The sequence below is a fragment of the Lissotriton helveticus genome, chromosome 6 (assembly GCF_964261635.1).
Source record: "Lissotriton helveticus chromosome 6, aLisHel1.1, whole genome shotgun sequence".
In the NCBI taxonomy this organism is placed as follows: Eukaryota; Metazoa; Chordata; class Amphibia; order Caudata; family Salamandridae; genus Lissotriton; species Lissotriton helveticus.
The window spans coordinates 2039040623-2039068097 of record NC_136067.1 but is presented as its reverse complement, the minus strand read 5'-3'; the positions used below and the strand labels follow the sequence as shown (position 1 = coordinate 2039068097).

The 27475-nt window shown below is 45.9% G+C and overlaps 1 protein-coding gene across 9 annotated transcripts in view; it reads right to left on the bottom strand.

Moving 5' to 3' along the window:
* MAPRE3 (microtubule associated protein RP/EB family member 3) overlaps positions 1–27475 on the bottom strand; it is a 692788-nt gene that overhangs the window by 160484 nt on the left and 504829 nt on the right. The gene's annotated exons all lie outside the window — the stretch shown is intronic.

The window sequence follows — 27475 nt, the reverse complement described above, 5'->3', positions numbered from 1 at the left end:
TTTCAGGACCAAGTTGATTTTCTTACTTGCTGTGTCCATAGTACTATATTTTCCATCAATCATCCTTCCCAAGCTTAACACTAGTACGAGCCAGAGCAGGAGGCAAAATATACCTAATTCAATCCAAATTCAACCCATGGTGAAACCAGATATGTTTTTTCCAGTAGATGAAGGAGTTCTGTTACTTTTTCCTTGAAGCTTTTCTTTGCCGGCTTATCCTCAGGTTCACTGGGATCCTCAGAAAAGATATCGAAGTTGATAAAGCAGCCAGAAGCAGTTCTGTCAATTGTTGGGATTGCATCAGGATTACTTGAAATCACTGGAGCTGTTTCTTGTTTCGCCATGTTTGAGTAGTCAGATGTCACATCATTGTAGACAGGCGTGTCTTGACGAACTGTTATTTGGGTTTCAGGCTTTGTTGCATAGTCCTTCTTTTCTTACTACAGGTTTATCAAAAGTGATAAGTCTTTCAGTTTGAACCTCTTGGATTGTAGCAAGATTTCGTCGTCTGCTACTTCTCGGGAGTCCACTGGGCCTACTACTTATTATCAGCCACATGTTGTGGTTTGACCAGATCGATGGATACAACTCTGTTCTCCCTTTTACCAGCAAGGGGCGGTAGTAAAACTGATCTTGTTCCGTGGATGGCCAAGACAGGTACTGCTTTTCTGTAAGAAGGCCCAAATTCCTTCTTTACCGCGATATTCTCCCGGACCAGATCCCCAATCTTTGGAATCCAGACAGGCCTTGCTGGGACAGGTGGTTTTTCTTCAGTGGGCATTTGCTTCTGTATTGTATTACTCAGACTTCTTCTTGTTTCATTTAAGTCCTGTAAAACAGTGAATGAATGAATGAATAAATGAATGAATGTGGGTTTTATAGAGCGCGTAGTAACCCGGAAGCATCCCAGCACTAAAACCAAGACAGCTGATTCAGTGGGGTGACCAGGGAAGAAGAGGGGATGAGGGGAAGAGGTGGGTTTTCAATAGTTTTCTGAAACGGAGATGACGAGGTTCATTCCTGAGTTTCAGAGGTAGGGCGTTCCACAGTTTGGACGTGTTCACCGAGAAACGCCGACCTCCTGTGCGTGCCTTTTTCACTCTGTGCACTGTGATAAGGTGTTCATGATCCAAACGGAGAGGTCTTGTGGCTTTATAGGGAGTGATTAGGTTTTTGAGAATGGGGGGGCCCTTATCCTGAAGGAGTTTATGCGCCAGACAGAGGGATTTCAATTTTATCCTTTCCCTTATTGGGAGCCAGTGCAGTAGTTTCAAAGCTGGTTTGGCAGATGTTCTAGCCGGGGTGTTCGTGAGGATCCGGGCTGCGGCGTTCTGGATTTGTTGTAATTTGTTGAGGGTGGATTCGGGTGCTCCCAGGAAGATGGCGTTGCTATGATCCAATCTGGAAAGGATCAGTCCTTGGATGAGCAGTTTCCGGGAGGTTTGTGGGAGAAGCGGCAACATTTTTCTAACTAATCTGAGGAGGCCGAAGCAGATCCCAGCTGTTTTTTTTGCTTGTGTTTTGAAGGACAAGTCCTTTTCTATCCAAATCCCTAGGCTCTTGATCTCCTCTTTTGGAGCGGGGGGCTCTCCCAGGCATGTGGGCCAGAGGTTTGAGGGAAGGGTGGGCCCTTTATGTCCAAGGAGCATGATCTCGGTCTTGGAACCGTTGAGTTTTAGGGCTGATTCATTCATCCAGATAAAGATTTCGGAGAGGCAGGAGTGAAGGTTGGATGGTCCTTGGTTAGATTGGGATAGTAAGACTACCAATTGGGTGTCCTCGGCGTAGCTAATGATTTTGACTCCAAACGAGGCGACCACTTCCTCCAGTGGGGACATGTAAACATTGAATAAAGTTGGACTAAGGGATGACCCCTGCGGTACTCCGCACTGGAGGGGGATCGCCGTGGAGCGGGTGTTATTTTCCCAGACCTGGAAGGTGCGGCAGCTTAGAAATGACGTGAGCCATGACAGAGCAGTACCCACCACCCCGATGTCATTAAGTCGCTGGATGAGGACATGGTGGTTGACAGTGTCGAAGGCCGCACTGAGGTCCAGGAGGATCACTGCCACTGATCCTCCTGCATCCAGAATGCATCTGGCCTCCTCTACCACAGCCAGGAGGGCGGTGTCTGTGCCCTGTCCGGGGCGGAATCCAGTCTGAGAGTTCCGAAGAAGGTTGTTAGACTCCAGGAAATGAGAAAGCTTTTTGTTCACTAGTTTTTCTGTGATTTTACTGATCCTGGGGAGAAGGGAGATTGGCCTGTAGTTGGCCAAGTCCGACGGATCCAGGAGTGGTTTTTTGAGAAGGGCTTTGACGACAGAAGCCTTCCAGCCGGGAGGGACAGTTCCCTGACACAGAGAGGAGTTGATGAGGTCAGTTGGGGGGCGATAGTGGATGCCACTGTTTTAAGGATGCGAATGGGCACTGGATCGCTGGGGGAGCCACTTTTTATTGTGGCAAGCGTTTTAAGGACCTCATCTCCAGTTACCGGGCCCAGTGTGTCTAGATAAGTGTCTAGTTTGCCCGGCTACGGATTGGGGTCTGATCCAGATTTGGGTAGACCGTATTCGTCTGCTCTTAAGTTGGCTTGGGGCAATGTGGCGAGGATCTTGTGGATTTTTTCGTCAAAGTATATTGCCAGTTTATGGCATTTGTCCTCGGAGATGTCAGGAACTGGGGGAGGGTCAGGGACTTTGAGCAGTTCTTTCAAAATGATAAAAGTTTCTCTAGCAGAGCTAGAGGACTCTTTTATTCTCTCCTCGAAGAATTGGCTTTTGGTGTTACGCAGGGCAATTTTATACGTTCTCATGGAGGAGCGAAAAGCGTTTTTTCTGCATATGGTTCCGTCTTTCCTCCAGGAGCGCTCCAGTTTTTTACATTCATTGCGTAAAAGTTTTAGCTCTGGGGTGTACCACGGGGCGGGGTTGGTTCTTTTGGCTAGTTTCAGGGTGCTTTTTTTTGGGAGGAGAGAGTCGAATGAGAGGGTGAGCCAGGTGTTGAATTGCGCGTCTGCGGTTACTGGGTCTAATGCTGGGGAGGGAATAGACTGCGTAAGTCTGGTGGCCCAGTCTTCAGGCGAGAGTTTGGACCAGAGTCTATCCATGACCCGATTTTTGAGGGGTTGAGGTGGCGGGACGCTGGAATGCCAGGCAATAGGGACCAAGAAGTGGTCTGTCCACGGCAGTGGGAGGGGGGGGAGCGGTTTTGAGGTCGATGATGTTAGTAAAAATGGGGTAGAGAAGCTGACCTTTGTCATGTGTAGCCTCTGAGTTCACTAGTCTTAGATCGTATGAGGTGAGATCGAGGAGGAGATCGGAGGCTGTCAAGTCCCGGGGGTCTCGAAAGTGGAGGTTGAGATCTCCCAAGACTGTGGAGTTGGGGGATGACATTGTCATTGAGGTGACTGTTTCGATAAGGGCGCTGGAAAACTTGGTCGAGGCCCCCGGTGGGCGGTATATGAGTAAACCGGAAAGGGAGGTTGTGGGTGAGATTTGTAGGGCGAAATGGCAGCTCTCGCAGTCTTCGATGGTGCCGTTGTTCGCTCTGCAAACGAAGTGCTCCCTATATATTATTGCCAGGCCACCTCCTCTGCCGAGGGGTCTGTTCTGAGAGTGGATTAGGTAGCCTTGGGGAAGGGCATTGACGATGTCAGATTCTGCGTTGGGGGTTAGCCAAGTTTCCGTGAGGAACAGAATGTCAATTGTGAGATCCTGTATGAGGAGGTTTATCTCTAGGGAGTGTTTTGGAAGGGACCTGCAATTCAGGAGGCCAAGTTGCAAGCCGTGGCGTCCTGCCGTGGTGTGGGTTGGGTTACAGAGATCGCAGTTGGTGAAGGTTTTCTCCCCTTTGTATGTATAGACGCAGTTTGCATTTTTCATGGGGTTAAGTGATAGGAGTTTTTCTTGGGTGTATCTCAAGCGATCACTGTTGGATTTGGGCATAGAGTCCGGGCCTAGGGCCGGCTGTGCGCGTCCGTGGGAAGCACATTATGTAGGGAGGGGGGCGTGAATGAGGGAGGGGGGCGTGGCCTCAAGGTGGGCGTGGCCTCGCTACCCTGTGATGGCGGCTATCAGATTTCCCAAAGTGCCGCGGCAGCGTTCAGATCGGCTGCGCGGTGAGGCTTTGGTGATGAAGGAAAAGGGGGGAGTGCTCTAGAGTGGGTGAGAAACACAATTTAAGAACAGTATTTTAAAAAGATTCTGTGCTCAGATTCGGCGAAGTGTCTCCCGGCTTTCCGCCTCAAGAGCGGTCAGGGCTATAAAACAGTCAAACGATCTTTGACATCAAAGTTTTTTTTTCCACCACTGAAGTCTGACAATCAATGTCTTAGATTATCATTCTAGTTCCAAACATTAGTTCATACGGAGTGACTCCACCCAGAGAATTTCTTGGCAGATTGTTAAGACTACGTGGGACACTTATTAGATGTTTGACCCACCCATCACCCGAACCGAATACCTTAGCTGTTATGGATTGCTTTATGTCACGTTTTTTTCTTTCCACTACTGCATTACCCTCAGGATGGAAGGGACTAGAATACAGCAATGCAACGCCCAAGCTAGCCATGGCCTCCTTGTAAGCTCGAGAGCTAAACGCAGGACCCTGGTCAGAATGTAGTGTGCCAAATGCGTATGTGCCGGATAAAGACTCGCAAATCCTTTATAACAGTTCTGGCGTCAGCCGAGCGCTGGGGCCACATCCAAATAAATCTTGTGCTAGTAGTTGTGGGACCGCATCCGTTCAATATAACGTTTGCGTGTAGATAGTCTAATGCTGTCTAGCAATGGTATCTGAACTGGGCTGGCTACTCTGTAGTCAGGTATCTGGTGGCTTTCGCTGCTGTGATTTCTGTTGCGGTTAGGGCAATAAATTGCGAAATTGTACACATCAACTCCCTGTCCCGGCCACCAGTACATATTTTCTAATTTTAATAGAGATTTCAAGATCCCTTGATGTCTCAGACCCTCTCCCATATGTGCTTCGTGTACCATCACCACCCCCTTTTGAATCGTTTTGGCCACCACAAGTGTGGAAGGGTATGCTCAGACATGAGTCCCTTGCTCACTGCACCATCAGGATTCAAGCAAGCCGGGCCGAAGACGGCTGTAATGCCAGAAACCGGTCCCCGGAAGCTTGTTTCCTTTCCAGTAAAGAATTGGCTTGGTAGTTTGGTCTGCCCTGTTCCCATGATGCACTGGGCCAGGGTCAGACTAATTTGCATGTAGCCAGGTTCTGAACTGGGATGGTGCAGTGAGCTAAAAAACGGTGATGGATCAAGCCCTGATCTTTTGACTGGGTAGGAGTGTTCTGCTTAATTCAGATACTCTGTCCATCACCACCCCCTTTTGAATCGTGTACCAAAGCAGCTCTCCGATTCCTGTTTCGAATTACTCTGTCCCCCACTCCAGGGATTTGAGCAAAAGGAACGGAGTTTGCATCAATTATGTATGTATTTGTGAGTGGATAGTTTAGAGGTAACGCTGCATAGCTGCCTTCCATTGAGGTTTTAACTGCTAGTAACGTTTCACCATCTATTACTCTTTTCGAACGAGTGATTGTAGCTACGGAAGCTGTTTGCACAGCTGCCTTCGCGGCTTCATCAGCCAATGAATTCCCTGCAACGTGAACGCCATCACGTTGATGACTCAGCGTATGTATCACGTGAGTTTTTTGTAGTTCTTTCTGTAATAGAACTATTTGTTCCCAAAACGTTTTATGCTTAATTGTGCCACCTTTTGAATTTTTTAAACCGTTTCGAACCCAGTTCTGCAAGTGTTTGTTGTAAGATTCAACGCAGAAATATGAATCGCACACTATTAGTGTGGGGAATTTGCAATCGGTATTTTCAAGCGCCATCTTGAAAGCCTGTAGTTCAGCTCGCTGAGCTGTACAGTCTGAGTGATTGAGTTTTAGTGACCATAGGTCTGAATTTACCTTCGCGCCAACGACCTTTAACGATCGCGCACGCAGCACTATAGGCTTGTTTACCCCCAATTGCGGGTTTGTGCTGATCCGTCTGTATAGATTATACAGCCGTAATGTTCTAGAGGTAGAATTTCGGTCGGCAGAGGACATTCGTATTCGTATTGTAGGAATTCTTGTGTCTTCAAATAGGGGTCAAAAACGTATTCAACATCTGTTGCAGCAAGAGAATTAACCCATTGTAATCATCTTGGATGTAAAGCTTTAGCATTTGGAATGCTCGCTTTCGTCACTGCCTCTAAGGCAGGTACAGGTGTAACGATCATTATGCGTTTACCCTGCGCGAGAGCTCTCTCTTTTGCTACTGCAGTTTGAACCGCTGTCAGAATTTTTTCTGTTGAAGTGAATTTCATTTCAGCTTGTGTGTACAAGTGTGATTTGTATGCAATTGGTACCTTTTCACCTTCATTAAAGGTCAGGTATGTGAAACCGCATTTCCCTGGGATGACACGGATCACGAGATTGCGCGCATTGTCGCCTGTATCTAATTGTGTTTTTGCTAACATGTCTGTACTGAACGCAAAATTTCTGTATGTTTCTAAGTCCAATTTGTTGGTTTGAAATCAGGTTTGATTAGTTCGTAGAGAGGTTTAACCCTTTCTGCGTAATTTAGAACATAAGTTCTTCCAAAATTTAGGAAACCTAGAATTGACTAAGTTTTTCAGCGTCTTTGGAGGTTGGAGCAGCGCACATTTCTCAAGAAAGTTTGCTGCCAGGCGTTTGTCTTCACTTGACAACTCGTATCCTAAGAATAGGACGTTGAGGTGGGCAATTCGTGATTTATTTAAATTGAATTTATACCCTTCAGAAGCGAACCCAAGTATTATGCTGTTCACTCTTTTCAAGTGTACATCCAAATCATCGTCTGTAAGATATATGTCATCGACATAAGATAATGCCTCATCATCTTACATTTGTAGTATTTCTGTTACTCTGGCTGAAAATAACCCTGGACTATTCTTGAATCCCTGGGGAGACGGCAAAATTGTCACTGTGTCCCCAAGATTGAGAAAGCGGTCAAGTGCCTACTTTCCAGTGCAATGTTTTGACAGAAAAACCCATTTGAAATGTCTAATGTGGTTTTATATTTTTTGCGCACGATGTTATTCATCAGTGCTGCACTATGTGAATTTTGTACTGCAAAAGTTTTGCAACAAGAGTTTAGGTGTCTGTAATCCAAAACTAGACGGTATGAATTGTCTGGCTTGGAGACAGGAAACATAGGATTGTTCATAGATGAGGTGCATGTTTCAATCACCCCTTGATATTCAAGTTGATCCAAGATCTCCCTGACTTGTTTTTTAGCTTCTTGCTTGACTGGATACTGCCTCTGAGCAGTAGGTTGATTTTTTTAACTGGATTTTGTGGTGAGGAGAATTCTCATCCCATCCTACATGATTTTGATATAATGCTGGAGCCTGAGCTACTGCCCATTACCTGGCATATGTATATTTTTTATGAATTGGAATTTGATTTGAGAAGGCTGGCATAATTATCTCTTCACCTTGTGGGTACTCCCTAACAACTGTAGGTGTCAGTCTCTTTCAGCTAGAAGTATGTCATAACCCTTGGAAAGCTTGTTCCAAAAGAGAGCTTTTATTTTTCTAGTTATGTCCCCCTCCATCCGGAGTGTTACTTCATATAACTTGTGGGGTACACTAACCCTGGTGTCAGCAGTTTCAACTTGAATGCATTCATTCAAGTCCACTGTCTCCAGATGATCCTTCAGGATCTTGCGAACTATGGTTACTTCTGCTGCGCTGTCTAGCATTGTCTGAGCCCATTCCCCGTTCTTGAGTTGTGTCCTCAGAATACTCGGCATGCCTGATCTTTACACTTGCTACCTTCTTCTTGGTGAATTAAGTTTTCCTATTTTTTGGAACGTGCTGTTCGTCTTTGGACTTCACGCGTTCTTCTTTCTGTTCTGACCGTCCTCTTCTTTCTGATTTCTGTGGTGAAGTCTGAAAGGTACGAGAGGAACGTGTATCATTACCTTGATATCTATCAGGTTTTCTTAAAGTATCCCTATTTCTGAGGTTGTACCTCTTTTCAGAGGGCTCCCGTTGGGGAGACCTACCTCCTCGTTGGGGAGATCTTCCTCTGGAGTGGGAATGCTTCTCTCTAGGAAGCGTTTGTTTAGTGTTCTCCCACTTCTTTTTTGGAGTAGTGAGATTATTTTTAATAAACGTTTTTACAGGATTCTCGGTTAGTTGTGGTTTTAGTGGTTTCCCACCCAAACTATCTCTACCTAGTTCTTCATAGGATTTTTCAATAATTCTTGCGAGCTCATATGGTTGCTCAGTAATATCAGTTTCTTTTAGTTTCTGGCGGATTGCCACTGCTGCTGCTTCACCTTTAATGTTGGCTAATAGTATAGCCGAGATCTGTTTGAAATCTTTCAGTAATTTCATACCTAGATTTAAAGCCGGTTCTGGACCGTATTCATTTTGAATCTGTCTGAGAATGTCTGGTATTACCGCCACCATGTGTTTTAGTGTAGATTGAAGCAAAGACTGTGCCCTAGTGTCACAATCCTCTACGTGTGGTGCAATCCCCATAGGTAAACAGATTGTCAGAATCCTGTGTTTCTCATGAGGCGTACTATCAGAAAATACTACCTCTATTTGAGTAATTCTTTGTGCTAACGAGAATGGATTTTGTTCTCATTTTGCTGGTAGTTTACCAATGACTGACTGTATAGTCTGTGGTGTGATTTTATTTGTGTTCCCCTGGTGAGGGGTGTGCTGTGGAATTCTTACAGCTGCTTGGACTGTTAATGTCCGCATGACATATTGCACCAATTGTCTATGTATTTTAATTAACTGTTTTAGCTGAGCTAACAATTCTGCATCTGACATCCTTTCAATGTCTAGATGTGGTGTATAGCTGGCTAGTACTGGCCATGTTGCTCCTGGTCTACCTAGTGGACAGAGCCTGGTAATGTGATTTTGATGTTGTAGGGCGCCTTTAAACCAGAACTGATGCTCTTGGTAAGTTAATGGAATTTCAATATCCTCGAAAGGAACGTATTCCGCTGGAGGTTCCTCTGCTTTGTAGTAGTGGAACTCACATGTTCCCCCCACATTAGCTGCTGGAAACTGAATTCATGCATAGAATACCTCTGTCTGCTGATACTCATGTGCCTCTATGACACAAATTACCCTGCCACCTTTTGATGATACTCCAATATTTATGAGTCTGTAAGTTATACTTTTCCTTACATTTACCGGGAGCAGTATAGCATCCGTGTCATTTTCTAGGATAGCAGCGTCATCTAAAACCGCTTGAGCGGCTGCTGCAGCTAGTTCTTCGTCAGTAACCATTATTTTTACTGATTGAAGAGTTTGCAGAACAAGTTTCAAGGAAACAAAGATTAGGTGCACAATATTTTGGAACACTGTATCCTTCAACGTTGTACAAACCAAAAACTAATACATAAGATTTTTCGTCCTACTCAGTTTTGGCGGATATTATCTTTTCACCCACTCCAGACGTCTTTTGGAGTTTTTACGGGAGAAAAGGGGTCTGTGTGAAAAGCACGACTGAGTTACTCTGGTATCTAGCGTTAAATTATCGCCTTACCAAACGTTGGGCGCCATGTAGTGTAGTTCCTATATTCCCAATAGGCTCTGTGCATTGGAATAATATATCCTGCAGCTTAGACGTAGGACTTAAGTCGACTAGGTCTCTGCCGAATATATTAGACTTAATTGTGAGTGCCAGCTAGCTCAGAGGTCACTAGAAACTTTTGTGAAAGTACAAGAAGGGATTAGTCTCTGACAACCATATAACATGACAACTTTGTTTCCCTAGAATGAAACGTATCTCTAGAGTCGCGGAAACAATAGACGGCTATTTCACTCAGTCAGAGGTGCATGCTTCGTTTCACCAGAGTTGCTCAGAAATACGGGCGTTTTCAATAAAAGTATTTATTGAACAGTCTTATTTCTTAAGCATAAGAAATGCACTGCTACAATTGAAATGCTAGTTAAGAAGTACAATGCATATAATACGAATAGTATTATAAAATAGTACTGTAAAAGCATGATATGGTTTCTAAGCCATAAACATAGAATACATAAAACGCATAAAATACATACAGTGATAAAATAGTGTCTAAAAGTACTCAACTGGTGCTCCTAAAATACGCCTACCCCGGTGTACCTAACCTAAGTCTAGTACGAGGGAAGAGTAAGTGTGGTGTAGCTTAGGCCTAGTAATTTTCTGCCAAGAATCTGTTCCAAGAATTCTCTAAGGGTCTAATCAGCTCCGTACCTTGGTTTTAGAATGATAGAGGTCTTGTATCTCTCTCTCAGGACTCGATCTCCCAGCAACCCGCAAGGGCAGCCTGGAAACACCGGAGCTGGATTTCTCGGCAAGAGAAAAGACAGCGTCTTCTCAGTGCGTCAGTTGGAGGGTCAGCTTCCTTCGGCACTTGCAGCAGCAGGGCGTCGGGCAAGTAGTTAGTCGATCTGCTCCTAAACCACTGTGTGTTTGACTGGGCAAATGTAGGCATATTTATACTTTGAAGGTGCCGAGTTTGACGTAAGATTGGACATAATATCATCACTAGTGCCTCAGTTCCTTGAAAACTCCAGGAGTTCTTGGATAAATTAATATTCAAGCCAGGGGAAGTCCCTGACTGCTGAAGGCGGGTTTCCCAAGAAATCGTTGTGGATTCTCGGAGTTTAGTGAAAGTAGCCATGCCGTATTTGAGCTGCATAGGCTAAGACTAAATAAGGTAATGATTCCTATGCCTATATAAGGATTGGGTGAATTACACATATATATGGGCATGAATCGGGAAAATTACACTAGGGTCCTAGTTTCCTACATAACAATCTGTCAGCAGATGGAAGGTTCTACCGTAGCACGGCCACCACAAACACCATTACTCATTTCAGACAGACCTATTGCATGTGTCTATTTGGATCTCTGCGGCCCCTTAAATTCAAACAGGGCCTACAAGTACATCTTGGTCGCAGTAGATTCATGCTCTAGATTTCTATGGGTTTGGCCTCAGTGATGGCTGACGCTCGAACTGTTGTAAAGGATTTGCGAGTCTTTATCGGGACATACGCAATTGGCACATTACATTCCGACCGTCGCCCTGCGTTTAGCTCACAGGCTTGCAATGAAGCCATGGAAAGTATGGGCGTGGCCTTGCGGTACTCCTTCCCCTACCATTCCGAGGGAAATTCGGTGGTGGAGAGGAAAAACCAGGACCTAAAGCAATCCTTAACAGCAAGGGTATTAGATGCGGGCTGTAGTTGTATCAATCACCTATAGGTCCAGAGGGAACTAAACAATATGCCAAGAAAATCCTTGAGAGGACATAACCCCTATGAGATCCTGTTTGGAGCAAGAATGCGGGTACCCGACCTCGATTGTGCCAGCATAGTGGCGGATGTAAAATAATTTGAATTGAATGATCGTTTGGCTGTTTTACAGGCACTCAATGAATTCCGGGCATTTCCAATCAAAGTCCAACTAAAACGTACCGCCACTGGGGAAGTGAAACTGGTCCCGGCAAGACCTGTCTCGGTCCCAAAGGTTGGTGACCTGGTCAGAGAAAAGATCGTGGACAAGAAGAAGTTTGGGCCTCCTGTATTGGCGGATCAAGGAACAAGAACAGTGCTTCTTCTGTCTCTTGCCGGCTGAAAGGAAAAACTATTTCTCTCCACTAATTCATTGACACTTTGAGAATGTTTAAAAGAAAAGAAGTGTCTCCCTTGTGAGAGAGTATATTTCTGCCTAAATAGCGAAATGGCCATTTAAGGGTAGAAGTTCTACAGAGAACACACTTAAATGGCGTGTCAATTCACTAGAGGCATACGAAAGGTAAAGAAGCGTAGGGAGAGGCTGTAAAAATCATGAAGGAGCAGTTTGACTAAGCTTGATGACTGACTACTACACAGGTTTCAATTCAAGTAACCTTCATAAGGCAGGCGACCAGTCACGAATTCATACTTCGGCTACTCTCTAGTATAATCCATTGTTTCCAACCGCAGACTCCGTAAGACACAGGCAGAGCCGTATTCATAACTTTTCTACTGATTCTGACATTTCCAAGCGTGTTATGAAAATCTACTTTCAATTGTTTTATGCAGAACTGCACTCACCTGAAGCTATGTGTCTGGTCAGTCTCTTCCCCCATATCTCGAGGAGCTACTAAAAATAGAACATCTGGGGATCAACAGTGCAAACTGTCCATGTAACCCGTCCCTGGCCTGTACCTCTGTTCTGTCTATTTAAACCCTAGCACCCAGTTATTCATTGTCAAAACTTTGGTGCTTCTGGACTTGATAGCCTTTAATCTTTTGGCTCCTACACAGATCTGTGTCCCTAGTACTGTGCTCTTCAAAAGTCCCTGTGCTGTAGCTAGACTATCGTTGGAGGATTCGCAAATTGTCTATGATGATTTCTGCAGAAAATACATCTGGGAAAATACGAACTGTTCTTTGACGCTATATGCAAGAAGTTAAAAAACATTTTTTTAAAGCAGCTCCTTTACTCTATTACCTCTTTAAAGTGCAGCATATGCCTAGAGGATCTCTTGGCACTTGCTGGAAGTGAACATTGAGGTGTATATACTGCTAAGTCGAAGAGACAGGCTTTAATTACTTTCCTGCACAGGAAATGATTCCCTTCCGTCTTCCATCTCCATCCAGTCTTTTATTCATACAATTTACTATATTTTTTTAATAAAGTTTTGTATAGTGCTAACATGACCCCAGAGGGTATCAGAGTGCTTTACATTATGGGGTAAGTAAGATACAGTTGTAAGGAAAGACACTCATCACATACATGAGAGTAGTATGGTAAACTGATATCTATGGTTGCACATCAATGAAGTAGTCATACAGAGTATCGGAATAATAGGCCGGTATATAAACAATAAGACAATGTGCTCTCCAAAGAACATAAGGTAATTATCTTAGGGCAAACACTTGTTCATTAGAAGAATTTTCAAGTTCTTTTTTGAACGAAGGCAGACATTCGGTGGCAGAGAGTTCCATACCCAAGATGGTTCTGTAGCTTTTTCTCTATTTGTGGAGAATCTGTGGTTTTAGTAGCAGTGAGCTCGAACTCAGTAAAGATCTGCATACCCTGATAACTCTAGCTTTTGTGCCAGATATATGGGGGGTCTTGAAACGTAGGGCTTTATGAGTCATGCAAGTAATCTTTAGCTGTATTCTTGTTTCGTATAGGAGCCAGTTCAGAGTTTTTAGGGCTGGAGATAAGGGATTATTTCTTTTTGTACCAGTTACGAATCTGGCCACAGCATTAAGGGAGGCCCTTAGTGGGACCAGATTGTATTTAGGAAGACAGCATAGAGTGTAACTTCCGTAGTCCAATCTAGGCAACACAAGAGCTTGGACCGCCAGCTTAAAGTCGTCCAGTGGTAAGAAGGGTTTAAGTTACCTTAGGATATGCATTTCCGCGCGCAGGGCGCCCAGTAGTCTAGTCATAATGAATCTGTCCATATGGGACATTTCTGTGCACGCAGTAAGGTCTGCAAGTGTTCTAATGTGCCCATTCGGGAAAAGATCCCCAAAATGTACGAAGATATAGTTTTTGTAGGTTCATTAGACCAATTGTACGCAAACTGGGCCTTCGCGACCAAATAATATAAGTTGAGATCAGGGACCGCGAATCCACTGCGCTCGTAGGGGAGTGTAAGTGTATCCCATGCTATTTGTGGCCTTCGACCAACCCATATCAGGCGGAGCAGTTGACCGCGTAGCTGTGAAAAGAATGCATTTGTCAAGGGGATAGGTATATTAACGAATAGATATAAAAAACGAGAAAGGACGTTCATTTTGATGAGGGTTATGCGGCCAGCCATGGACAGAGGTAGACGGATCCAGCGCTCCACCTGAGTGGCCAGCTTGTCCACTGAAGACCTATAGTTCAGTCGCATTACCTGTTTGTTTCTATGGAGCGTTATTCCTAGGTACTTAGTGGCATCTGATGCCCATCGAAGGGGAAGGGCAACGCCGGCTGGGATAGCCGAGTCTGTCAGGGGAAAAAGTTTGGACTTATCCCAGTTTATACGTAGGCCAGTCATATCCCAAAAGCGGCCAATCTCATTGATAAGGGGGTGCTAGTTTTCAGATCGGGTTTTGATAAATAGCAGAATCTCATCTGCATAAATGGACAGTAGCAGTTGACCAGGGCGGAACTGAAGTCCTCGGTGCATGTGTTTCTCCTGTAAATGACTAACTAAGGGGTCCATGGCCACAATGAAGAGCAACTGCGACAGTAGGCAACCCTGACGGGTGAGATCGGAAAGGGGTCTGATAGAGATCCATTTACCCGAAGCCTAACTGTGGGAGAGGAGTACAGGAGTGAGGTCAGTGTAATAAAATTGTTGGGCATACCTAGTTTGCGAAGAGAATGGCCACTCCAAAGAGTCAAAGGCCTTCTCAGAGTCTAAGAGCACTACTGCTGCAGGGATGGTTGGTGAGATACTATTTAACACTGAGAAGACTGTTCTAAGATTAAGTGCAGTCAACCTATTCGGAATAAAACCGATTGTACTGGGGAGAGAATCTGGTCTAACAGTAGCAACAGCCCATTCGCAAGCATCTTAGACAATATCTTGTTGTCGAAGTTGATCTAGGATAGTTGTGTTCGAGCAAAAGAGAGACTGCTGCCTTCCACATTGAAGGAGGGAGTGCGCTGTTAGTGAGGGATTCCGCATAGACCTCAAGCAGGTGGGGTATCATTGTCTGCTTGAACGTCTTGTAGAAGGTTCTGGATAAGTCGCCCAGGCCCGGTGCCTTTGAGCCGTCAAGTGAGTCAATTGCTTGGCCAAGCTCCTCAGCGGTGAAAGGTTCGCTGAGTAATTGCGCCTGGCCAGTGGTTAGCCAAACCATCACCACCTCTTCCAAGTAGCAAAGATGCTCAGCGTAGTTTGCAGGGAGTTTAGTAGTGTTTAGGGACCTGTAATACGTTACTAGTTCCTTTAATATGTCTGCATTGTCCGTAACAACAGTGTTGTCGGCACGTCCTAGGGATGTGATGTGTCCAGCGGGGGGATGGAGGAGGGGGCACCAGGCGGCGCAAGAGTCGCACCGTGGCACTCTTCCTCCCCATATCTGCGCCATGGTATTTGCCCAGCAATGTGGCCTCTCTGTCCACGTAGTCATTAAATTCCAATAGGAGAGATTCCGGTTTAAGGGAAGTGTCTGGAGTGGCGGTAAAACTATCTATTTTGGCCAGTTCAATTTCGAGTTGGGCAAGACTACTGCGTATCGCCTGAAGTACTCCGGCTTGTTTAGAAATGCATATGCTGCGAATATATGCATACACTAATTTGGTCCAGCACCCATCATTGTGTCATAAATATAATTTCATTTTCAATTTAGTTCAGCAAAACACCAATTCGAATGCTATAACATGCTATGCTTTTAATCAATTGTGAAGATGAAGAATCATGAATAAAAGATCACAAAACAGACATGTTTGATTGGTGTTATGTATAATGATAACAATGGATTCATATTATATCATTTGAATTGATGTTTTGCTGAACTCAATTGAAAATGAAATTATGTTTATGACACAATGATGGGTGCTGGACCAAATTAGTGGATTCATATATTGAAGGGTTTCTTAACTCAGGCGGTTTAGGGGTATTGAACTTCCGGCTCTGTGCACCAAAGATCAGTTCAGACTATCCCTACATTTAGATAAGTGCAGTCCCTGTTGCCTCAATCCCCGTGAATCGAAAATATTTTATGCTGCGAATATATGCATTGAATGCAGCCCATAATACTGTGTATTGTACCACCGAGTCTGTGTTAAGAGCACAATATTCATGGATCGCAGCATGCAGCTCCGAATTTAACAATTCGTCTAGTAGTGCTGTGGCTGGGAATGTCCATCTAAGTTCCCAGCCAGAAGAATAGGGAATTACTAGGTGAAGTAGTACAGGTGCGTGATCTGATAGGGGCAGTGTTTCTATATTGTCTATCCATTGACAAGTAGGGGCGTCTGCAAACCAATAATCAATACGTGTCCACAAAGAGTGCAGTGCCGAGTGGAATGTGTAACCTGGATCTCCGGGGTGCTGTGTGTGCCATGTATTGCAGAGTGTCATTGAGGCCAAAAGATCATGGTAGGCCCGCAAGGCCTGGGGTTTAGAGCCCTGCCCAGTTCCGGAAGTGTCGCAGCTGAGATCCAGCCATAGATTCAGATTGCCACCAATGATTAAGGTGTCTGGTTCATGTCGGTCAAGCAGTGTGTGTATTTCAGGAATAAAGTGGGGTAGTCAGTGTTAGGAGCATAAATGTTAAGAAACAGGGGTTATTTGCCCAACAGTGCCCCCGTCACTAAGATATATATCGCCCATGTTCATCTGCGATGCTGGTGTGGTGCATGAAGGGGAGGCTGTTGTTTATCAATATACATACACCACAGGATTATGTGCTGTATCCTGCGAAGAATCGGTGAGGTCCCCTGGAGGAGGCAAAAGGGGGAAAGGATTGCAGAGGCAGGTTTCTATCTCCATCCCGGCCTGTGCTTTGTGGGGTCCCACAAGGGTCGGCTCTTAGCCCGACCCTATTTAACATCTATGTGACCCCACTGGCCAGACTAATAAGAACTTTCGGGATGGAGGTAGTATCCTATGCTGACGACACCCAAATACTCGTCTCTCTCTCCCATTCAGATGTGCAGACCGTCTCCAAATTTAGATCTTGTATGGAGGCGGTCGGACACTGGATGATTCAGAACTCCCTCAAACTGAATGGGGAGAAGACTGAGGTGATGGTGTTTGGTGGGAACGAAAATATCTGGTCCTCCAGTTGGTGGCCTGACTCGCTAGGTGTATGTCCCTCCCCCACTACATCTGCAAAAAATCTTGGGGTGATGATAGATCCTGCCCTGGATATGGGCAGACAGGTGAGTAGGACCATCTCCACCTGTTGGGGCCTTATCCATACCCTGCGAAGGATCAGGAAATATCTTTCTGTGCAGTCCAGAAAGCAAATAGCGGTTGCGCTCATCGGTTCACGCCTGGACTACTGCAATGCGCTGTATGCGGGGCTAAATAAGACCCTCCTGCAGCGCTTGCAGGTTGTCCAGAATGCTGTGGCCAGATTTGTTCTGGATGTTCCCAGACGTTCCTCGGCCACTTTAGCCAGAAAAATGTTGCACTGGCTTCCTGTGGAGTACCGAGTACGGTTTAAGGTCCTGTGCATGACATATAGAGCCATCGCAGGGAACAGTGACTCTGGAGTGGGCTCTATCATCTCCCACTACATTCCCGGAAGGAATTTGCGTTCCTCCGGGAAATTGCTTCTCTCAGCCCCTCGTGTGCGAAAGGCTAAATGGGGTGGCAGGGCTTTCTCCACGTTAGCCCCCAAGTGGTGGAATGATCTTAGGTCCCTGCCTTCCCTGCAGACCTTTCGCGGTGCTTTAAAAACCCGCCTTTTCTTACAGGCCTATGTGTAATGATGATTGACTCAGACTTCTGATGTTATTGTTAGGCGCCTTGATACCTTCGGGTTATTGTCTTGCGCAATATAAATTTTTATCAATCAATCAATCAATCAGGTGGTTTTCCTGCAGAAAAGCTATCTTAATTTGGTGTTTGTGCAGGTAAGATAGTACTAGCTTACATTTCCGAGGGTTGTTGAGGCCGCGAATATTCCAAGTCAGTAGCCGTGCTTCACCTGTGTGTTAGGACTCAGAGTTGCCGTCATGAAGGTGCCAGAGTGAGAGTGTACGGAGTATACATGTGGAGTGTACTCTATGGAAGAGGGAAGAAGGTCCACACAAGAGGGAGAAGAGAGGGGAAAAAGAAGTCTGAGAGAAGACAGAAAACGAGCAAGTCCCAATGAACCCCCCCACCCACATCAGGAAACAACAACCTTGTGAAATCCGAATATTAACATCAAAAACAGTCGAAATTATCTGTGGGTGTGGGCAACACTTCGGGGGCCCAACACCCGATCTGCAAGATACATCACTGAAATAGAGAGAGTGATTATGAAGGGTGGAAGTCCCTTTAGTTTGCAAAGCCATGGATTAATCAGTAAGCATGCAACTGTATTTCAGCAGTAAAGGCAGTTATGTGCATGGCCATGGATGGGTATTCCAATGATAGCAGAAAAAGTAGAGTTGTTATTCGAAAGAGTAATGCACTGGCCGCCAGTAGTCGATCAGGGGATGAGAATCCAGATGAGTAGGGAGGGCTCTTATGATTGTTATTCCTTTGTGTCTTGCAGATGGCTAATGCGTATGCCGGAGTGTCAAAAAAGCGGGGTTTGTCGCCTACAGTCGCCCGCAATCTCATTGAGGACAGCATGGTGTATTTCAGGCAAAGTTTGCGAAGTTACGCCTTAACGTCCGTAAACTTTCGCCACACTTCCTTGACCGCCGCAATGTGTTCAGGGTAAAAGGAGAGCGAGGAGCCCTGATAATGCAGGGGAGAGTTCTCACGGGCCAAGCGGAGGGCAGTGTTGCGGTCACTATAGTTTAAAGAGACGTACAATTATAGGCCTCGGGGGGGGCTCCAGGGCGTGGGCCCAAGGATCTGTGTACCCATTCTACAAGGAGTACTTTGGAGAAGTGTTGGGGCCCAAACAAATCGGTAAGTAATGTCTCTACAAAGAGCTCTGGGCATCCGAGGTTGGTTGATTCTGCCAATCCCAAAATATGTATGTTATTTCTCCTGGCTCTGGCTTTTATATCTTCATTTTTGACAGCTTTAAGAAGTCGTTCTGTTTTTTCCAGGCGGTGTGTCCTATTTCTTGTCTGGTCTTCGTGTGTGGATATGCGCTCATCGGCCGCATCCAACCGGGTGCCTTGCCTGTCCAGGCGCTCTCCCATTTTGTTAAACCGCGTAACAAGAGTGTTGAATCTTGCATCAATGGCGCGAAATCTGAATCTTAGTTCTGCTATTATGGCTGCCTCACCATCTGAGTCTAGGGTCTGTCCCTGGCGGACCGGTGCACCGTGCTCAACTTGCGCAGCTTGAGATTGTGTCTGCGGGGTGTCGTCAGCAAATGCAGTTAAGGCTTGGGACCTGTCTATGCAGCCCTTAGAATTGTGAGTTGGTAAGGCGTGGGTCGTGGGCCCCTCCGCCAGAGAGCAAAGAATTGGCAATACCCAGCAGTGGAGTGGAGATTAAAAAGCAGGAGCCCGGTGGGTACCCCACGCGTCAAGTAGCAAACTATTTTGGGGCCCTCGCCAACGTGGGGCCTCTAGGGCGTGCCTGGCAGATATTAGTTCCCCTAAAGAAGGCCACAAAACATGGAGAATGCCGCCCAATAATTGTGCTTGACTGGGTCGGGCTGCCCATTGTAGTGCAGGGATGAGGAAGCAAGAAGTGCAGCAAGGGAATCCCACACAGCCTGGGCCCAGAAATAGATTCGGGTGCCCCCCCCCCCGTCACCACCGCTGTGCTGCCAGGTCCTGCCTGTGTCACAAGGTGAAGGATGCAGCGTCCCAGCCCTGTCTACATGGGCTGGGACGTCTAAGGCAGCGATCTAGATAATGCAGGTAAGGGCAGGGTAGGTCAAGTTTTTCTCAGGCCTGTAGATTAGGGCCAGCAGCCCTGCGCTGTCATGGCAGTGATGTCTGGCCATATGGTCAACCTCAGGGTAAGGATAAAAAGCCTCTGGCGTGGGGGACAGGGAGGGCCCAATGTCGGAATGAAAAGCCGGGGCGGGGAAGCGGCCGCAGATCAGGCCAGCTGCCACCCTAGCCGGCGCATGTCTGCGACGGCACCAGCCACTCACCTCGGGTGGGCGCCGTGGGCCCCTGTGGATGATTCCAAATTAAGCCTGCAGACCCCAGGCCAGAGCGGGGATGGACGGAGAGGAGGCCCAGCGGTGCACAGCAGCCCCGGCCTCAGGCTCACCCGCTACCCCTGTCGTCGGTGGGCCTCCGAGGCAGGCTGGGCTGCCTCCTGCTCCAGTAGGGTCCCTCAGCAGCTCAATAGCATGGCACAGGGATCAGATAGCCCTCACAGCATGCTTCGTTGGTGCCGGTGGCAGGATAGCAACATTTGCGAGGGGAAAGGCGACAACAACACTATGTTGTCATGAGGATTCGGGCTAAGGAGCTTCAGTGCTGTGCGGCCATCTTGGTCGCCGGCTTGGAATTGGTCGATCATTTTTAGTATGTCATCCATGATATGAGTGAGTGCAGATTTTGTGCTGTGTCCTTGTAAAACCAGATTGATGTTGATCCAGGAGTTGGAAGTTCTCAATGTGGTTACAGAGTTGAATTTGCATGCATGTTTCCAGAAGTTTCGCCAGAGTGGGGATGTTGGAAATCGTTACAATCTGAGCAGTCTGCGTTAGTTTTTTTTTAGTATAGAGGTTAGCTGCCCTACTTTTAGGCACTATGGGATAGTGCCTTGCAATACTGAGGCGTTTACAATGTTAGACCATGTAGGGAGAATAGTAGCTTCTATTTCTTTGAAGACTGGGTGTGGTAGTGGGTCGCAGAAGTGGTTAGATGGGTTGACCGCAAGAAGAATGTTATAGATTTCACTTTTATTGAGGGGAGTGAAAGTGTTCCAGGAGGCATTTGTTTTTGAGGGCATCTCCAGGGGGAACAAACTGGTCTGGGCCCAGAGAGGCGAGCGGGGAAGCGAGCCCTATAGTTGGAAGAAGTTCCCACTTTGATTGTAGGTCGTTTTCAATGGGTTTTGATTTCTCCAAGAAGAATTAGGCCAATTGCTCATAGGCTGGGGGGATGATGTCACCATGGTATGACAGGTTTGGTGCATTGTTACTTGAAGATTTCAAAAGGTTTTTGGGAATGATTTCTGGCTTGGTTAAACAGAGTTTTAAAGAAGTCGGTTTTGCATCTCTGATTTTTCTGTTGTATGAGTCCCTTACTGATCTAAGGTGTTTCAGGTGTTAGGTGGAGGGTATGGATCTCCAGGTTCTTTCGGCTGATCTTAGATAGTGTCGCTCGGAGTTTAGATTGTCATTGAACCAAGGTTTGGAGATTTTAGTTTAAATGTTTTTTGTTGAAGGGGGGCAATAGAATCAAGGATTCAAGAAATAGAGGAATTATAAAACTCTGTGATGTCATGTATATCCATCATGCCTGCTTGGTGAGTCAAGGCAGTGTTACATCGGGTTGCTAAAACTTTGGGATTGATGTTTCAGAGATTCCTTTTCCATTGTTTTGTTTCTTGGGTTGGTCACCCTTCGGGGTCACCTCCAAGTTGTTAAAGAAGATGATGCTGTAGTGGTCAGACCAGTGGCAGGGGATAATGGATTCCAGTGTGACGTTGTTAATTTTAGATATAAGGTCCAGTGTTTCTCCCTTGTTGACGGTTGGGCTGTTGCAGAATTGGGTCGGATAGGAAAGTTTTTTGATAGTTCACTGCATGGTCGTCCGGATTATCCAGAGGAGGTTGAAGGCTCCAAGGAACATTTGGATCGCTTTGGGTTCATTGTTGGATGTGATGATTTCCATGATTTGTTCAATGAATGTCAAATTGTCTCCAGGGAGTGGTAGAATGTGTGTAGTTTGTAATGAGGCTGTTATTGCTCGAGATGTTGATGCAGAGATATTCACTGGGTGGGTGAGGTGACGGTTTCTGATTGATACACAGTGTGTGTTTCGGTATATGCAAACTATTCCTCTGCCCAGTTTCATAGTTCTGTCGAGTCAAATTAGGTCGGGCTGGAAGGGACTAGTAGGTCAAGGATTTGAGTAGAGGAGCGGTTTCTGTGAGGATAACAATATCAGGCTCATTTCTTAGGATGAGATCGTAGATATTGGGTGCATGTTTACTAGCTGACCTGCAGTTGAGAAGTACGCATTTTAGCTGGCCAGTAGAATGGCTGGTGGCAGTCCGAGGGATGTTAATGCACTTGAGGTTATTGCTATTTATACATCTTTTGATTGTGTGAGGGTTCTCTGATGGGGTTCACTTGGATTTGACACCGGTAGGTTTTGTTAGTCTCTATTGGGTTGGTATAAGAGAGGAGTAGGTTGCGGATGTCGCTGTCATATAAATCAGCCTTCAGTCTCCTGGGAAGAGAGGAGGCATTGGTGAAGGCTATAGTTTTTCAGTTAAGATGAAAGGTGTGCGGGCCTTGGGTAGGATATAAGCCTGTTTGGGAACTGGGCCGGTTCCCCAGGGTACTAGATGCATGGGCAGAAGCTTGACAGGGATGGCTGTCAATTTCTGGAGTTTGTCCATGAGGTGGCGCATGCAGATAGAGACCTCATCAAGGCGTGCTGCGTAGTCAAAGTGGTGACAGTTGGTTAAGGGTTGTTGTGTGAGTTCCGGTAGGGGGGAGTAGCCGCGTGGGAGATCTGGTTGAGCAGATGACTGGGAGAAGGTTCAAAGGTGGGAAACTCAAAGTATGTCCACATAGAGGCTGGGGGAGTATGTGCAAGTGCAAGGCAACTAACCATTTGATTCATAGGCCCTGCGGGGGATGAGGACTCTGGCATTGCTAAGTCTGTAGAGATCGCTTATCGGGAGGGCTGGGTGATGTTGGAGTCACCCAGGACGTTTGATGTTGTGTGTGAGTGCCATCATGGTAACCAGGGTTATTTGAGGGGGGATGTGAACTCTTATTGTTCACCGCTTTCTTGAGGATAGGGAAGATCTTATCCATTATATCTAAATTGTCATTCCAAGCTTGCATTAGGATAATACCATTGTTGTATAGGGATATGGTAGCATTCGCATTGCAGAAGGGCGAGGGAGAAACATAGTTTGAGGCCATAAGGAGTTTTTCTGGTGTCAGTGATACGAAGCATGGAATAAAAGACATTCCTACATTGTGGCCGTTTTGTGGAGTAGAAGATGAGGCCATTGATTAGTTTACCCTTATTGGCAAGAAATATGGATCTGAGAGAAGTGTTTCAGGGCTGGTTTTGAGTAGCTGGTGTCTGTACCTTTTAGATGCATGTTTTGATATATTAGGAGGGTAATTAATGGTGAAGGCATGGAGACCTGAGGGATCTAGCTTTGGGTCCATTATGTGAAGAGAGATGTTACCTTTGAGGAGAAAATATGCGCCCACAAGGAAGAAAGAGAGAAAAAAGGAGAAGCTTCAAAGAAATAATAAAAGAGGGAGAGATAGGCTTTCACTCCTTTTCTTCCCTTCCTTCCCCTTTTTTAGATTAATATCTTCTCCTTGTTCTCTTCCTTATTTCCCCCCTTTCTTCTCTTTCCTTTCCCTTTTCTTCCTTCTCTTCCTTTATCCTTTCTCTTACCCCCTTCTTCCCTTATATCCTAATAGTTACAGTCAAAGGTAGGCCGCCACTTTTGCTGGGTTGTGTGTTGGAGGGTGCAAGTCCTGTTTTAGTTGCACTTCTAAGAGAGTGGGCGCCATCTTCTGTGAGTGGGCCAAGTCGGAGTCACAAAATAGAGGTTTGGGCCTTGAGGGTTTTGAGGACCGGTAGAGGTGGGTTAGTCACGTAGGAGCACTGGTTTCAAGTGAACACACTGTCCAGGAAAGAGAGTAGGACACCGGACTTGTTCTGGTGCAAGATCTAACAGTGTCAGGATATCGTAGGGTTCAGAACGATGGCCCTGATCATAGTGGTAAAGTAGGTATCAGAGTGCACAGGAGGATGGTGTGCAGGTGCCTCTGGATCACCCCCTCGCTAGGCTCACTCTACACTGTAGCCAATAGACAAAAGCCTGGCAAGCTGATGGGGGCTGGTGTTCGATTTCAGGAAGTTGGGGGGAGGCTGTTTAACTAGGAGGCTATGGCCCAAAGCTGCTTAGCTTTGGAGTATATGAGCGAGATGAGAGGCGAATGCATCCAGGGATCTTTGGCGCTCAACCGCTCACATGTAGGCGTCATGCTGCGTTCATTCGAGCAGGGCGGGCTGGGGTAGTCGAAGGCACAGGTGCTTATGGCATTTTTTCAAACAGAGATGAGAGGCGAGCGCATCCAGGAATCGCTGGCGCTCGACCGCTCTCATGTGAGCGTCATGCTGAGTCCATTCGGGCCGGGTGGGCAGGAGTAGTCGAAGGCACAAGTGCTTAGGGCACTTAATGAAATGAACGGAAAATAGCCATTACGGAGGGCAAGAGGCGATGGTGACCTGCCTCTCAGGAATTCTTCTGCTTTACTGCTTTAATCTGGTCACGGACAGGCCGGCAGGAACTTTTACTGTGCAGCAGCTAACCCTGGACAAGGGGATCTCGACCTTGCTAGCCTCTGGTGAAGGCTGACTCAAGATGCGGAGCTGTGGCAGAGGGGGAGGTAGGCACTCACCGGTTCACCAGATCATGCAGTCCGGGATCCATTCACCACCCAGCTCCTCTCTCTCTCCGGTTGCGGTGGACATCCATCGCCATGTTCCTGCCAGGTGCCGCGCTGAAGTACTTCCAACACGTGAGTTGGTCAGTGCCTTGGAGCCAAGATAACAACCAGAGCATCAGGTAAGTGGTTGTTGTGTAGGTCTGTGTTCTTCGAACTGTCTGTATTCACCAGATGATGGTTGTTGACTTGGATGGCAGGGGTAAGCAAGAGATATGTAAAGATAGGTAATCCCAAACCCCAGGAGTTGTAGCCAAGAGCTCCTACATCGCGGCCATCTTGACTCTTCACCCAGATGTGTGCACACAGCACACCCTCATTGATATTTTTCCTGCCTAATCAGGAAGGTATAAGTTGATACAATGAGTTCTTACTATAAAGTTTTATTTCTTAAATCTTTCTGACACATGATGCTCAGATGAATTTAAATAATCATTTTTGAAAATACCTATGGTAGTATGCACAATAGGCTGCCATGCCAAGTTCATATAATATCAGGTGCATAATTATGAGCCTTTTTAGCCGACAAAACATTATGTCTTCCATATCTGCACATAAGACAATGTGCCGAAAAATCTTAGCATCTACAATAACGACACCTGAGCAGCTCTGCACTTTGCTCGCACCTTATAGAGAGTTCGTGGAGCTTCGAGTTTGAAAGCCCAAATATTCTCTGCAGATTCACAGACTTGAACTTACGGTAGCAGCACTGCTGAATGTTTATGAGACATTGTATCATGAGTGTCCTGTGAGGTACACTTTCCATAACGCTCCAATTGATATCTCAGCAAAGACATGTGCTCAATGATATCCTTTAGTTTATAGCCACCAGCTTTCTGTGGGGCCAGTTCTAGGGCACATTCTGCTACACAATATACTGGACTGACTGACTGACGGTATTTGTAGAGCGCACTACTGCCGAGGCGTCTTGGCGCTGGGGTAAAGATAAGCTGAGACATAACCACACATACATTAAAGTTGGGTGAAGGGCCATGTCTTAATTTCTTTCCTGAAAGCCAATCTGTTAGGTAATCTTCTCAGATGTAATGGTGATGTACTGGAGAATTATGATCTTTTGTTTAAGACTTTATGAGCACATACGGAAATGCAGTGACCATACAACCTTGATCTAGGTATGCAAGATTTTAGAAAATACCACAAAAAGGTGCCCCTGCCTTCCAGTCAACAGCTCCAAGGTCGTCTGAAGACACACATAGGGTTAACCAGTGCATCCTGCCTGTACCATGGGTCTCTGGTGTCACTGCAGCAGCTCTTGGATGTTAAGGCTCTGATGTGGTGTGTGCCCACACCACCTGCCTGTTTTGGGTAAGAAAACTCCCTACTATATTTGAGTGTGGCTCTGCTGGAAAGAATGCCCCTCTTCTGAACTGGAAAGACGTGTTGAAGTTAAACCACAATCCCTTGGTTCCTGCCATGGCGGATTTTGAGTGGCTGAACACACCTGTATCTGTGGTGTATTACATGATCTGGACATCGTGCCAATGGATGACAACAGTCTTGCATGGCTAAACTGAGTTGGCAAGTAACCAAATGATGGTACAGAAGGCAGATTCATCTACGTTTTAGAGCAAAGCTGAAAATGGCTTTAGTACAAGGTACTAGGCAAGATGGGCCCCTTAGAAGAGGACTCTGTGTGAGCTGCAAGTCGGAATACAGCATCGGGGGAATATCCCAGATCTGCCAGGTCCACAGGACACTCTACTCTAGCTCAACAACCTTGGGAGCACAGAGAGGCATTCTGCATCCCTTCTTACCTGTGACCAGCACAAAACGGACCTGAAAGTCAGGAGAAGATGGGACTGGTGTCTCTGGCTAGGAGGTGAGGTAAGTTCTGCAGATTGCCCATTCCAGTCATCTATGCCACTCAAGGTCAGCGCTGTCCATCTCTCTCCTTCTCCCTACTTAAGTGAAAGGTGGCTAAATAGTTCCTCACAACTACTATGGGACCTCTTCATTCCCTCAGGCTATTTAGCTATTAATTGTCTGGATCAGGGAGGCAAAGTTGCAGGAGGTGTAGCAGTTATCTCCAGATGCTTGATCCCATGCAAGTGACTGACATTGGAAGAGTTCTCCACATTTGACTGTCAATAGAAAATAAATATTTTGCCTAGAACCACACACAATTCCACATCGTCCAACACCCTCTAGGTAACAACCACCAGTTCATTGAACAACATATGTAGATCTTTGTAAAAAAAAAAAAAAAACCTAACACCAGCTTTAACAACATCTTCCTGGGAGCATTGAATCCTCACTAGACATATACCTAGGCATGTAGTAACTGTAGCTCACCTTCATTATATCTCACTGCTACTTACTCAAAAAGAAATGCAAGAGAAAAAGATAGGCCAAACTATAAAAAAGATACCTGGTTACCAAGCAAAGCTTCGAAGTGGCAGCTTAAGCTCAGTTCCAGCAGATTAAAACATTAAAAAATGAAGAGACTCTCCAATTCAGTACTAATGGGGACATTATCTTGCCATGCTCAATAGCACTTTATATTGACTACTGCTTAATTGGAGGATATTGGCACATTGTCATTCGGTTTGTTGGAGAGGTAGGTGATGAGTCTATATTTATTGGCACCTGGGACTTTTGTAGATAAAAAAATCTGGAAAATCCTGAATCAATGGAATTACTTCAATTGTGATATGCCCTACAGCCCACACCCACAGACTACCAGCATTATCATCAATCAGTACCAATGTAAGCTTAAAAAATATGAGCATGCCATCTCCGTGTAACACTTGATTCTGCTACACAACACTGTGGATGAAGAGGCGTCATGGTCTGCTCCCATTTAGGTGTACCACTGTTTCAGCTTAAGTGTATGAGGTGAATGCCAACAGGTAGGTCCACAGTTCAGGTAAATGTAGACAAACAACGTGCAGTTGTACAAAACAATGAAACAGCGAGCCAGTAAGGCAGTCGCACTTCCCTCCTTATCCCCCCAACAAAATTTCAAGTCCAAGTATCTATTGTAAAACGCAGTATTGCGTGCACATCCACTGCACCTGCTGTTTCCAAGATGCGACTTCAAAGGATCAAAGAAGTTCAACAGATAAATGAAGTGCACCGCCCGGTTAAAATTCCACAGTCAATTAGTCCATTCTTTGTATGTGATATCCAAGATAACCTTTCTTTTTCTCGTTTCATAGAAAATGATACTGAATAGCCAACGCATTTTGTCCACTAAA